We start from the raw sequence: 12757 nt of genomic DNA on the forward strand, positions 1-12757 counted from the left end.
CCTAACTTTACTCCACGAGTAACCCTTGGATTCACACCAACAAAAATATTTCCTCCATATCTTATGGTAAATTTTCCTGGTGACAGGCTTTCTGGCCTGGATCAGAGTATCAATAACTGATTCAGAGAACCCACGTTTAGCTAGAATTAAGCGTTTAATCTCCAAGCAGTCAGTTTCAGATAAACTAGATTTGGATGCTTGAATGGACCCTGCATTAGAAGATCCTGCCTCAATGGCAGCTTCCATGGTGGAACAGATGACATGTCCACTAGGTCTGCATACCAAGTCCTGCGTGGCCACGCAGGCGCTATCAAAATTACCGAAGCCTTCTCCTGTTTGATTCTGGCTACCAGCCGAGGGAGAAGGGGAAACGGTGGAAAGACATAAGCTAGACTGAAGGACCAAGGCGCTACTAGAGCATCTATCAATGCCGCCTTGGGGTCCCTGGACCTGGATCCGTAAAGAGGAAGTTTGGTGTTCTGACGGGACGCCATCAGATCCAATTCTGAAATGCCCCATAGCTGGGTCAGCTGAGCAAAAACCTCTGGGTGGAGTTCCCACTCCCCCGGGTGAAAAGTCTGACGACTCAGAAAATCCGCCTCCCAGTTGTCTACTCCTGGGATGTGAATTGCTGAGAGGTGGCAGGAGTGATCCTCCGCCCATTTGATGATCTTGGTTACTTCCTTCATCGCTAGGGAACTCTTTGTTCCTCCCTGATGATTGATGTACGCTACAGTCGTGATGTTGTCCGACTGAAATCTGATGAATTTGGCCTCCGCTAGTTGAGGCCATGCCTGGAGCGTGTTGAATATCGCTCTTAGTTCCAAAATGTTTATCGGGAGAAGAGATTCGTCCCGAGACCATAGGCCCTGAGCTTTCAGGGAGTCCCAGACCGCACCCCAGCCTAACAGACTGGCATCGGTCGTGACAATGATCCACTCCGGTCTACGGAAGCACATTCCCTGAGACAGGTGATCCTGAGACAACCACCAGAGAAGAGAATCTCTGGTTTTCTGGTCCAGTTGTATTTGAGGAGACAAATCTGCATAATCCCCATTCCACTGATTGAGCATGCACAGTTGCAGTGGTCTGAGATGAATGCGGGCAAAGGGGACAACATCCATTGCCGCAACCATTAATCCGATTACCTCCATGCACTGAGCTACATAAGGCCGAGGAATGGAATGAAGAACTCGGCAAGTAGTTAAAAGCTTTAACTTCCTGACCTCTGTCAGAAATATTTTCATTTCCACCGAGTCTATTAGTATTCCCAGAAAGGGAATCCTTGAGAGCGGGGACAGAGAACTTTTTTCGACGTTCAACTTCCACCCGTGAGACCTTAGAAAGGCCAGAACAATGTCCATATGAGCCATGGCGCTGTGAAAGGACGACGCCTGTATTAAGATGTCGTCTAGATACGGTGCTACTGCAATGCCCCGCGGTCTTAGTACCGCTAGAAGGGATCCTAGCACTTTTGTGAAAATTCTGGGAGCGGTGGCCAACCCGAAAGGAAGGGCCACAAACTGATAATGCCTGTCCAGAAAGGCGAACCTTAGGAACTGATGATGATCTTTGTGGATAGGAATATGTAGGTACGCATCCTTTAGATCCACGGTAGTCATATATTGACCTTCCTGGATCATCGGTAAAATTGTCCGAATGGTTTCCATTTTGAATGATGGAACTCTGAGGAATTTGTTTAGAATTTTTAGATCCAGGATTGGCCTGAAAGTTCCTTCCTTTTTGGGAACTACAAACAGGTTTGAGTAAAAACCCAGTCCTTGTTCTGCAATTGGAACTGGGTGTATCACTCCCATCTTTAGTAGATCTTCTACACAGCGTAAGAATGCCTGTTTCTTTGTCTGGTCTGAAGACAAACAAGAAATGTGGAACCTTCCCCTTGGAGGAGAGTCCTTGAATTCCAGAAGATACCCCTGAGCAACAATTTCTAATGCCTAAGGATCTGGAACATCTCTTGCCCAAGCCTGAGCAAAGAGAGAAAGTCTGCCCCCTACTAGATCCGGTCCCGGATCGGGGCTACCCCTTCATGCTGTCTTGGGAGCAGCCTCAGGCTTCTTGGCCTGCTTACCCTTGTTCCAGCCCTGCAAGGGTTTCCAGGTTGCTTTGGGCTGTGAAGCGTTACCCTCTTGCTTTGCGGCAACAGAGGTTGAAGCAGGTCCGCTCCTGAAGTTGCAAAAGGAGCGAAAATTAGCCTTGTTTTTGGCCTTAAACAGTCTATCCTGTGGAAGGGCATGGCCCTTTCCCCCAGTGATATCCACGATAATTTCTTTCAACTCGGGACCGAAAAACATAATTTATGCTTACCTGATAAATTTATTTCTCTTGTAGTGTATCCAGTCCACGGATCATCCATTACTTATGGGATATTAACTCCTCCCCAACAGGAAGTGCAAGAGGATTCACCCAGCAGAGCTGCTATATAGCTCCTCCCCTAACTGCCATTACCAGTCATTCGACCGAAAACATGCAGAGAAAGGAAAACCATAGGGTGCAGTGGTGACTGTAGTTTATTGGAAAAATTACCTGCCTTAAAGTGACAGGGCGGGCCGTGGACTGGATACACTACAAGAGAAATAAATTTATCAGGTAAGCATAAATTATGTTTTCTCTTGTTAAGTGTATCCAGTCCACGGATCATCCATTACTTATGGGATACCAATACCAAAGCTAAAGTACACGGATGACGGGAGGGACAGGCAGGCTCTTTATACGGAAGGAACCACTGCCTGAAGAACCTTTCTCCCAAAAAACAGCCTCCGAAGAAGCAAAAGTGTCAAATTTGTAAAATTTGGAAAAAGTATGAAGAGAAGACCAAGTTGCAGCCTTGCAAATCTGTTCAACAGAAGCCTCATTCTTAAAGGCCCAAGTGGAAGCCACAGCTCTAGTAGAATGTGCTGTAATTCTTTCAGGAGGCTGCTGTCCAGCAGTCTCATAGGCTAACCGTATTATGCTATGAAGCCAAAAGGAGAGAGAGGTAGCCGAAGCTTTTTGACCTCTCCTCTGACCAGAATAAACGACAAACAGGGAAGACGTTTGTCGAAAATCCTTAGTTGCTTGTAGATAAACCACCTTAGGTAGGAACCCAGGTTTAGTACGCAGAACTACCTTGTCTGAATGAAAAATCAGATAAGGAGAATCACAATGTAAGGCAGATAACTCAGAGACTCTTCGAGCCGAGGAAATCGCCATTAAAAACAGAACTTTCCAAGATAACAACTTGATATCAATGGAATGAAGGGGTTCAAACGGAACCCCCTGTAAAACATTAAGAACTAAGTTCAAACTCCATGGTGGAGCAACAGTTTTAAACACAGGCTTGATCCTAGCTAAAGCCTGACAAAAAGCTTGTACGTCCGGAACTTCTGACAGACGTAGGTGTAAAAGAATGGACAGAGCTGAAATCTGTCCCTTTAAGGAACTAGCGGATAAACCCTTTTCTAAACCTTCTTGTAGAAAAGACAATATCCTCGGAATCCTAACCTTACTCCATGAGTAACTCTTGGATTCGCACCAATATAAGTATTTGCGCCATATCTTATGGTAAATCTTTCTGGTAACAGGCTTCCTAGCCTGTATTAAGGTATCAATAACTGACTCAGAAAAACCACGTTTTGATAAAATCAAGCGTTCAATTTCCAAGCAGTCAGCTTCAGAGAAATTAGATTTTGATGTTTGAAGGGACCCTGGATCAGAAGGTCCTGTTTCAGAGGTAGCGACCAAGGTGGACAGGATGACATGTCCACTAGATCTGCATACCAAGTCCTGCGTGGCCATGCAGGTGCTATTAGAATCACTGATGCTCTCTCCTGTTTGATTCTGGCAATCAATCGAGGAAGCATCGGGAAGGGTGGAAACACATAAGCCATCCCGAAGGTCCAAGGTGCTGTCAAAGCATCTATCAGAACCGCTCCCGGATCCCTGGATCTGGACCCGTAACGAGGAAGCTTGGCGTTCTGTCGAGACGCCATGAGATCTATCTCTGGTTTGCCCCAACGTCGAAGTATTTGGGCAAAGACCTCCGGATGAAGTTCCCACTCCCCCGGATGAAAAGTCTGACGACTTAAGAAATCCGCCTCCCAGTTCTCCACTCCCGGGATGTGGATTGCTGACAGGTGGCAAGAGTGAGACTCTGCCCAGCGAATTATCTTTGATACTTCCATCATTGCTAGGGAGCTTCTTGTCCCTCCCTGATGGTTGATGTAAGCTACAGTCGTGATGTTGTCCGACTGAAACCTGATGAACCCCCGAGTTGTTAACTGGGGCCAAGACAGAAGGGCATTGAGAACTGCTCTCAATTCCAGAATGTTTATTGGTAGGAGACTCTCCTCCTGATTCCATTGTCCCTGAGCCTTCAGAGAATTCCAGACAGCGCCCCAACCTAGTAGGCTGGCGTCTGTTGTTACAATTGTCCAGTCCGGCCTGCTGAATGGCATCACCCTGGACAGATGTGGCCGAGAAAGCCACCATAGAAGAGAATTTCTGGTCTCTTGATCCAGATTCAGAGTAGGGGACAAGTCTGAGTAATCCCCATTCCACTGACTTAGCATGCACAATTGCAGCGGTCTGAGATGTAGGCGTGCAAAGGGTACTATGTCCATTGCTGCTACCATTAAGCCGATCACCTCCATGCATTGAGCTACTGACGGGTGTTGAATGGAATGAAGGACACGGCATGCATTTTGAAGCTTTGTTAACCTGTCTTCTGTCAGGTAAATTTTCATTTCTACAGAATCTATAAGAGTCCCCAAGAAGGGAACTCTTGTGAGTGGAAAGAGAGAACTCTTCTTTTCGTTCACCTTCCATCCATGCGACCTTAGAAATGCCAGTACTAACTCTGTATGAGACTTGGCAGTTTGAAAGCTTGAAGCTTGTATCAGAATGTCGTCTAGGTACGGAGCTACCACAATTCCTCGCGGTCTTAGTACCGCCAGAAGAGCACCCAGAACCTTTGTGAAGATTCTCGGAGCCGTAGCCAATCCGAATGGAAGAGCTACAAACTGGTAATGCCTGTCTAGAAAGGCAAACCTTAGATACCGGTAATGATCTTTGTGAATCGGTATGTGAAGGTAAGCATCCTTTAAATCCACTGTGGTCATGTACTGACCCTTTTGGATCATGGGTAAAATTGTCCGAATAGTTTCCATTTTGAACGATGGAACTCTTAGGAATTTGTTTAGGATCTTTAAATCCAAGATTGGCCTGAAAGTTCCCTCTTTTTTGGGAACCACAAACAGATTTGAGTAAAACCCTTGTCCTTGTTCCGACCGCGGAACCGGATGGATCACTCCCATTAATAAAAGATCTTGTACGCAGCGTAGAAACGCCTCTTTCTTTATTTGGTTTGTTGACAACCTTGACAGATGAAATCTCCCTCTTGGGGGAGAGAATTTGAAGTCTAGAAGGTATCCCTGAGATATGATCTCTAACGCCCAGGGATCCTGGACATCTCTTGCCCAAGCCTGGGCGAAGAGAGAAAGTCTGCCCCCCACTAGATCCGTTCCCGGATCGGGGGCCCTCGATTCATGCTGTCTTAGGGGCAGCAGCAGGTTTCCTGGCCTGCTTGCCCTTGTTCCAGGACTGGTTAGGTCTCCAGCCTTGTCTGTAGCGAGCAACAGCTCCTTCCTGTTTTGGTGCAGAGGAAGTTGATGCTGCTCCTGCTTTGAAATTACGAAAGGAACGAAAATTAGACTGTCTAGCCTTAGGTTTGGCTCTGTCTTGAGGCAGGGCATGGCCTTTACCTCCTGTAATGTCAGCGATAATTTCTTTCAACCCGGGCCCGAATAAGGTCTGCCCTTTGAAAGGTATATTAAGCAATTTAGATTTAGAAGTAACGTCAGCTGACCAGGATTTTAGCCACAGTGCTCTGCGTGCCTGAATGGCGAATCCGGAATTCTTAGCCGTAAGTTTAGTTAAATGTACTACGGCATCTGAAATAAATGAGTTAGCTAACTTAAGGGCTTTAAGCTTGTGTGTAATCTCATCTAATGGAGCTGATTCAAGTGTCTCTTCCAGAGACTCAAACCAAAATGCTGCTGCAGCCGTGACAGGCGCAATGCATGCAAGAGGTTGCAATATAAAACCTTGTTGAACAAACATTTTCTTAAGGTAACCCTCTAACTTTTTATCCATTGGATCTGAAAAGGCACAGCTATCCTCCACCGGGATAGTGGTACGCTTAGCTAAAGTAGAAACTGCTCCCTCCACCTTAGGGACCGTTTGCCATAAGTTCCGTGTGGTGGCGTCTATTGGAAACATCTTTCTAAATATCGGAGGGGGTGAGAACGGCACACCGGGTCTATCCCACTCCTTAGTAACAATTTCAGTAAGTCTCTTAGGTATAGGAAAAACGTCAGTACTCGCCGGTACCGCAAAATATTTATCCAACCTACACATTTTCTCTGGTATTGCAACTGTGTTACAATCATTCAGAGCCGCTAACACCTCCCCTAGTAATACACGGAGGTTTTCCAGCTTAAATTTAAAATTTGAAATATCTGAATCCAGTTTGTTTGGATCAGAACCGTCACCCGCAGAATGAAGCTCTCCGTCCTCATGTTCTGCAAATTGTGACGCAGTGTCTAACATGGCCCTAATATTATCAGCGCACTCTGTTCTCACCCCAGAGTGATCACGCTTACCTCTTAGTTCTGGTAATTTAGCCAAAACTTCAGTCATAACAGTAGCCATATCCTGTAATGTGATTTGTAATGGCCGCCCAGATGTACTCGGCGCTACAATATCACGCACCTCCCGAGCGGGAGATGCAGGTACTGACACGTGAGGCGAGTTAGTCGGCATAACTCTCCCCTCGTTGTTTGGTGAAATATGTTCAATTTGTACAGATTGACTTTTATTTAAAGTAGCATCAATACAGTTAGTACATAAATTTCTATTGGGCTCCACTTTGGCTTTAGCACATATAGCACAGATATCTTTAACACACTAGCAAATAAACTAGCAACTTGGAAATACTTTTCAAGTAATTTACTATAATATGAAAACGTACTGTGCCTATAAGAAGCACAGAAAAAGTTATGACAGTTGAAAATTAATAAACTGAAAAGTTATAGCATCAAATCTTTGTAAAAAACACAATTTTAGCAAAGGATTGCTCCCATTAGCAAAGGATAACTAACCCTGATAGCAGAAAAAAAAAAAAAAAAAATACAGAAATAAACGTGTTTTTTTTTTATCACAGTCAACTACAATCTCACAGCTCTGCTGTGAGTGATTACCTCACTCAAAACAAGTTTTGAAGACCCCTGAGTTCTGAACCGGATCATGCAGGGAAGACAAACTTCTGACTGAATTTTTTGATGCGTAGCAAAAGCACCTCTCCCCCTCACACATAACAGTGAGAGAGATCAGTAAACTGTCATAAATTAAATAAAACGACTGCCAAGTGGAAAAAAATAGTGCCCAAAACATTTTTTCACCCAGTACCTCAGAAAATTAAACGATTTTACATGCCAGCAAAAAACGTTTAACATTAATAAATTGAGTGTTATTAAAAAGCCTGTTGCTAGTCCCTGCAAATTAGGCTAAAGTCTTATGCATACAGTATAATTCCAGTGAAGTGCCATTCCCCAGAATACTGAAGTGTAAAATATACATACATGACAGCCTGATACCAGTTGCTGCTACTGCATTTAAGGCTGAGTTTACATTATATCGGTATGGCAGAATTTTCTCATCAATTCCATTGTCAGAAAATAATAAGCTGCTACATACTTCTTTGCAGATTAATCTGCCCGCTGTCCCCTGATCTGAAGTTTACCTCTCCTCAGATGGCCGAGAAACAGCAATATGATCTTAACTACTCCGGCTAAAATCATAGAAAAACTCAGGTAGATTCTTCTTCAAATTCTACCAGAGAAGGAATAACACACTCCGGTGCTATTATAAAATAACAAACTTTTGATTGAAGGTATGAAACTAAGTATAATCACCACAGTCCTCTCACACATCCTATCTATTCGTTGGGTGCAAGAGAATGACTGGTAATGGCAGTTAGGGGAGGAGCTATATAGCAGCTCTGCTGGGTGAATCCTCTTGCACTTCCTGTTGGGGAGGAGTTAATATCCCATAAGTAATGGATGATCCGTGGACTGGATACACTTAACAAGAGAAAGGGTCTTTCCCTTGAAAGGAATATTTAGTAATTTTGTTTTGGACGACACGTAAGCCGACCATGATTTGAGCCAAAGCACTCTCTGCGCCATAATGGCAAAACCAGAATTTTTCGCCGCTAACTTAGCTAATTGGAAAGCGGCATCTGTGATAAAAGAATTAGCCAGCTTTAGAAGTCCATGACTTCGTCATATGAAGTCTCCCTCTGGAGCGACTCCTCCAGCGCCTGAAACCAAAAAGCCGCTGCAGTAGTAACAGGAATAATGCAGGCAATTGGTTGAAGAAGGAAACCTTGCTGAACAAATAATTTTGTCAGTAAACCTTCTAATTTTTTATCCATAGGATCTTTGAAAGCACAACTGTCTTCTATTGGAATGGTTGTGCGCTTGGCTAGTGTTGAAACTGCTCCCTCTACCTTAGGGACCGTCTGCCACACGTCCAGCCTGGGGTCAGTTATAGGGAACATTTTCTTGAAGATAGGGGGGGGAACAAAAGGTACGCCTGGTCTCTCCCACTCCCTAGTCACAATATCCGCCACCCTCTTCGGGATCGGAAACGCATCAGTGTATACAGGGACTTCTAGAAACTTGTCCATTTTACACAATTTTTCTGGGACCACCATGGGGTCACAATCATCCAGGGTAGCTAAAACCTCCTTAAGCAGTACACAGAGGTGTTCCAGCTTAAATTTAAACGCTAAGGAATCTGATTCTGCCCGCTGAGAAACTTTTCCTTCGTCAGAAATTTCTCCCTCGGACAGCCCGTCCCTCACTGCCACCTCAGAGTGTTGTGAGGGTACAACGGATAAATCATCTAAAGCTTCCGATTGCTCATCCTCTGTTCTTAAAACTGAGCTATCACGCTTCTTAGGAAAAACTGGCAGTTTGGATAGAAATGCCGCAAGGGAATTATCCATGACTGCTGCTAATTGTTGTAATGTAATAGGGCCCAATGCGCTAGAGGTACTAGGCATCGCTTGCGCGGGCGTAACTGGTGTCGACACATAGGGAGAGGAAGGAGGACTATCCTCGTTACCTTCCGTCAAAGAATCATCTTGGGCTACATTTTTAAGTGTCACTGCATGGTCTTTAAAATATTTAGATACCTTAGCACACTTTAAACACAAATGTAAAGGGGGTACCGCCATGGCTATTAAACACATAGAACAGGGTCTATCTGTAGGCTCAGACATGTTAAACAGACTTAGACAGCACTCAAATACAGTAAAATAAAATTTTTGAAAAAACGGTACTGTGCCTTTAAAGGGCCACTGTAAGTAAATATTTTCTATGCCTGTTACTAACTAACTACCCCAAATACGCTATTTATCAATAGCATTTCATTAACATATCTCTACCGTATATCAGAAATCTTGTCTGCAAATTTAATTGTTTTCCAAACCCACTCCGTGGGTATCCTTTGCTCTGTACCAATCCGTTTACAATACCTAGGTTTCAAAATGGCGCTTTAAACACAAAGTTATTGGTTTAAGTATTTTGAACACTCAGTGCTGAAAATAGTGGGAAGGATAACGTGACATCATCGGCGAATAAAAGATATAACTTTTAGAACGTTATGAATCTTCGTTTTGGAGAAAATATAGGTCAGTAGGTTTTAATTAATGTTTATTAACTTTAATATGTTAGTTGTTTAGCTTAAAAATTATAACAGAAAGTAATCCTTTAAATAATAATCCAAACAAAAATTGGCCCCAAGTAAAGTTGTTATGTCCAAAAGGAATACTGCCAATACATCTAGATTAGTAAGAAAGAATGGTAATAACACTTTCAATAAGATGGGAGTATACAGATGTGGAAAGAAACCATGTTTCATGTGCAAACATATAACTCATGGTTTCACTGACATAGCATCACACAGCAACGGGGAAGTATTTCATATTAAAAGTAAAATGACCTGTGATTCCAGTTTTGTTATCTATGCACTCACGTGCGAATGTGGGATGCAGTATATAGGCAGGACCTGTAGGAAGGTCAGAACTCGATGGAGTGAACACTTAAGGAACATCAAAGTAAAGTCATCTAAACATAGTGTATCCCGACATATTTGTGAGAAATATATATCTGGAAAATGTTCATTCAAAATTACTCCAATAGAAAGTATCCCCAAAAGTAATCTGTACAATAGGTTTAATAAGCTTAGACAAAGGGAAACCTATTGGATTTTTAAATTCAATAGTCTATTTCCCACTGGCCTCAATGAGGTTATAGATTCAGCTGCATTCATATGACTTTTCTTTATAGTGTTATAGTGTTAGGTCCATTCTGAGTACTTTTGTCGTATCTGCAGATTAATTCCGAGTACCATAGTCGCATCTGTAGATTAATTGACATTATATTTCTCATCACCTAATTTTAATTTTCATCTTTATTATTTATGATGTTTTTAATTTTTAATTAACATTATTATTATTTCTTTCTAAAATACATATTTTATTCAATTGATTTTTGTAAGTATAAAGGAGTTTCTGTACACTGGACTTTCCCCGCCCACTTGTTGCTTAGCTATATTTTTTAGTATATTTATTGTATTTTTTTAGCCATATGTAAACACACTTTGTTTACATTTTTCATGTTGGAGGACATTACTTATATATTGTGTGTATATGTTCAGGTTATGTGGCCATTCTAACATCCACATGGGACTAAAGTCACTTTTTCATATATGTTGGAATAATTTCCACATATTTTTTAGACTCACTATAAGTATTTATTAATATACAGTTAGTTTATTGTTTGAGCGATGTGGCTGTTCAAACATCCTCATGAGCCTATAGTCACTTTCACATTATACTTTTGGTATAACGTACACACAATGTTTGATTAACCATAGGCGTCTAAACATGTATTTATATATATATATATATATATATATATATATATATGTTTTACACATGCATATATGTTCATATTAGTATAGGTTTATTATATTATTTAGCACTACACTTAGTATACATGTCTTACTTCTACCACAATTATCATTATAGATATATGCCTATAGAATTAAACACACACAGGAAGGATAGTCACGTCTATTATTGCACTTTCACTTTAGATATTCGGCTAACAATTACCGACATTGTACAATCATTTGAGGCAACACTTAGACATTCATTTATTAATATCAGCAGATTAATCATTGTCTATTGACATATAACCTCTATTTTTAGCACGTTTATGTAGATGTTTATTCTGACCAATCGGGTGCCTCCACTGACGCATTGGGGTTTATTATTGCTTATCATCACGTAACCCGTGTACCTCGTTATAAGTTTTTTACATACGCCTCCGTGGGGGTACCAAAATAACAGACTGACAATCATGCTGTTACATTTCCGGGAAGATCCAGCATGACACACAGAGGCATGATGGTCCTTGTAGTTGTTCATACTAGTAGGACGTAAACCAATCAGACACCTTATGAGACACAAGCCTCCCTAAGGTTGTCCGCAATTGGCTAAGGAGTTTTTACTCACGTAGTTTGTTTACACCAGTGCACTCAAAATTATTTTATAATCGGCACGGAATTATACTAATTTAATTTCACAGTTAATAACATATTGGTCATAATTTATAGGGTATCATATAGGCTAGCTCATATTTACACACAATTTTTAATATTACTTTAATTATAGCAACAAGTGGGCGTTTTTGGACAGGAAAGGTATTATTGGTTTATATGAAGGAAGGGGAGGGTTTATTGCAAACATATGGTTACTGAGCCCTATTTAAAGGGAAGCCAAACAGGGTTAGAGTATACAAGCCTGATGAAACAGGGTTATCCCTGAGAAACGCGTCGCTATTATCTCTGCACATACAAGGAGATTTGCCTTTTAACACACCCAGCTGTAATTTGTTGCACTGATGGTATTTTTATTTTGGAACAATAAAATACTTGGTTTATTTTTTACAAGTCTGGTGTTAGTGTGGCATTTCCCTTGCAAGTAACCTAAGGGCTGTTTAGCCTTTCTCCCCTCTTCACTCCAGTTCCATTCTGCGATAAGTGACCCAGGCAAGGGTTGCTATTGGGACAACTAGTAACACAGGATATCACGAAGGGGATTCCCTTGTACAGCCAGCTGGTTTGCTGTGAGAATACCAGCCTGCCTCTACAGGCACAAGAGAGTGCCTTCACGTTTGTGAGTACCCTGTATCTTGTATCGCTTGGATATTGTCAGCTTTGATTGATCTACACATGTGGCGCCTCTGTTTCTGTTTTCATTACAGTTATCCATTTTAGAAGCTACACCATCGTTTGGGTGAAGACCGAGAGCTGCCTGTTCTATATTTGGACTTTGTTGGATACCATTTGAACTTATCTATTGCCAGATTGGTCACGTGCCAAATCTGTATATATACATACTTTTAACAATTTTAATTTCTTTACATTATGTATATTGTGTGACGAGTTGCACACTGATTTTAGCAATATTTATCATTGTCTATTAACGCCTCCTATAGGAGACCTGTAATACTTCTTATCACAGATATCCCTGTATTTAAATAATAAAAAGCGCACACTTTTTTACTAAACCTCAAAAAAACGTCCAATCTTTATGAAATTTTCACCATATGATCCTAATGCTTTG

The 12757-nt window shown here is 41.9% G+C and overlaps 1 protein-coding gene across 2 annotated transcripts in view; it reads right to left on the reverse strand.

Annotated features, from left to right (window-relative positions):
• BCAS3 (BCAS3 microtubule associated cell migration factor) overlaps positions 1–12757 on the reverse strand; it is a 2220355-nt gene that overhangs the window by 2124624 nt on the left and 82974 nt on the right. The gene's annotated exons all lie outside the window — the stretch shown is intronic.

Source organism: Bombina bombina, chromosome 3, assembly GCF_027579735.1.
Source record: "Bombina bombina isolate aBomBom1 chromosome 3, aBomBom1.pri, whole genome shotgun sequence".
Taxonomy (NCBI): domain Eukaryota; kingdom Metazoa; phylum Chordata; class Amphibia; order Anura; family Bombinatoridae; genus Bombina; species Bombina bombina.